The sequence below is a fragment of the Chrysochloris asiatica genome, unplaced genomic scaffold (genome assembly GCF_000296735.1).
Source record: "Chrysochloris asiatica unplaced genomic scaffold, ChrAsi1.0 scaffold00002, whole genome shotgun sequence".
In the NCBI taxonomy this organism is placed as follows: Eukaryota; Metazoa; Chordata; class Mammalia; order Afrosoricida; family Chrysochloridae; genus Chrysochloris; species Chrysochloris asiatica.
The window spans coordinates 36,354,115-36,356,613 of record NW_006408520.1 but is presented as its reverse complement, the minus strand read 5'-3'; positions in this window follow the sequence as shown (position 1 = coordinate 36,356,613).

The window sequence follows — 2,499 nt, the reverse complement described above, 5'->3', positions numbered from 1 at the left end:
CCATAACTCAAAAGCATCAGTTCTTCTATGGTCTTCCTTATTCACTGTTCAGCTTTCGCATGTATATAAGGTTATTGAAAATACCATGACTTGGGTCAGGTGCACCTTTGTCCTCAAGCTGACATCTTTGCTCTTCAACACTTAAAAAAGGTCTTGTGCAGCAGATTTGCATAATGCAATACCTCATTTGATTTCTTGACTGCTGCTTCTGTGAGTGTTGATAGTTGATCCCAAAAAAATGAAGTCCTTGACAACATCAATCTTTTCTCCATTGATAAGAATGTTGTTTACTGGTCTAGTAGTGAAGATTTGTGTTTTCTGTACATTGAGATGTAATCCATACCGAAGGCTGTGCTCTTTGATTTTCATCAGTGAATGAAGATCAAAGAGCCAAGCCACCACTTGTCTGTCAGTTTGTCGTACTGTGGTGGTTTGGGAGTTGCTGTGATTCTGAAAGCTATGACATAGGTATTTTAAATACCATCAGGGTCACCCATGGTGGACAAGTTTCGCATGGGCTTCCAGACGATGACAGACTAGGAAGAAAGAGTGACATACTACTTCCGAATATTCAGTCACTGAAAACCTTTTGAATAGCAGAGAAAGATTGATTAGCATACAGATTGAAAAAGTCTGGGGAAACTTTCTTTTTGTCTATGTACAGGTTCATCATGAGCACAATTAAGTGTTCCAAATACCATACTTTGCTGTGTTGTCTATGCTTGTCAAGATCCATACAATTGAAAATCTTTGCGTAGTCAATAAAGCACAGGTAAACAAACATCTCTCTGGTATTCTCTGCTTTTAACCAAGATCCATCTGATATCAGAAATGATAACTCTCATTCCAAGTTCTCTTCTGAATCTATCTTAAACCTCTGGGAGTTCTCTGTCAACTTATTCTTGCAGCAATTTTTGCATTATCTTTAGTAAAACTTTACTTGCATGGGATATTCTTGATATTGTTCAATGATTTCCATATTCCACTGGTTCACCTGTTTTTGGAGTGGACACAAATACAGATCTCTTACATTCAGTTGGCCAGGTAGTTGTCTTCCAATTTCTTGGCATAGATGGGTGAGTGCCTCCAATGCTACATCACTTTGCAGAAAAAGTTCACTTTGTATTCCATCAATTCATGGTACCTTGTTCTTTGCCAATGACTTTCGATGTATCTTAGACTTCTTCCTTTAGTATCATCGGTTCTAGATCATATGCTACCTTTTGAAATGGTTGAACATCGACAATTTATTTTTGGCAGCATGACTCTGTGCATTCAATCCAAAATCTTTTGATTCTTTTAGCTTCATTCATTATTTTCCCCATAGAATCCTTCAATACTTGAAGTTTGAGTTTTTCCTTCTGTCCCCTCAGCTGAGGAATGCTGAGAATGTTCTTCCTTCTTGATTTTCTAACTCCAGGTATTTCCACATTTTGTTATAATATTTGAGTTTGGCTTCTCGAGCTGACTTTTGAAAATTTTAATCAGCTTTTACCTCCCCATTACTTCAATTTGCTTTCACATTTCTATGCTGAAGAGCAACTTTCAGAGTCTCTTCTGTCATCCATTTTGGTCTTCTCTTTTTTTCTTGTCTTATTAATGACCTTTTGCTTTCATCTTGTAGGATGTTCTTGATGTCATCGCACAACTCTATTTGTCTTTGGTCTTTAGTGTCTAATGCATAAAACTCTTTTTGAGATGATCTCAAAATTCTGGTGGAGTATATTCCGGGTCATACTTTGGCTCTCATGGACTTGTATTAATTGTATTCAGCTTCAGCCTGAACTTGAAGATGAGCAATTGATAGTCTGTTCCACAGTTTGCCCTAGCCTTGTTTTGGCTGATGATACAGAGTTTTTCTACTGTCTCTTTCTGCAGATGTAGTCGATTTGATTTCTGAGTATTCCATCGGGTGAGATCCATGTGTATTGTCATCTTTTATGCTGTTTAAAAAAAGGTATTTGCAATGAAGAATTCATTGGTCTTTCAAAATTCTATCATGTGATCTCCAGCATCGTTTCTATCACCAAGGCCATATATCCCAATCACTGATCCTTCCTCTTTGTTTCCAAACTTTGCATTCCAATCATCGGTACTTATCAACACATCTTGATTGCATGTTTGACTAATTTCAGACTAAAGAAGTTGGTAGAATTTCAATTTCATCCTCACTGGCTTTAAGGGCTGATGGATAAATTTGGGTAACAGTTGTATTAATGGTCCTACCTGTAAGTGTATGGGTATTATCCTATCACTGACAGTGTTGTACCTCATGACTAATCTTGCTTTGTTTTTTTGGATGATACATGTGAGCCATTCGTCCTCAATTTGTCGTTCCCAGCATAGTAACCACGTGATTGTCAGATTCAAAATGGCCAGTACCAGTCCACTTCAGCTCACTAACGCCTAGGATCTCAATGTTTATAAATTCCATTTCATTTTTGACAATTTCCAATTTTCTTAGGTGCTTACTTCATATACTCTATGTTCTGATTATTA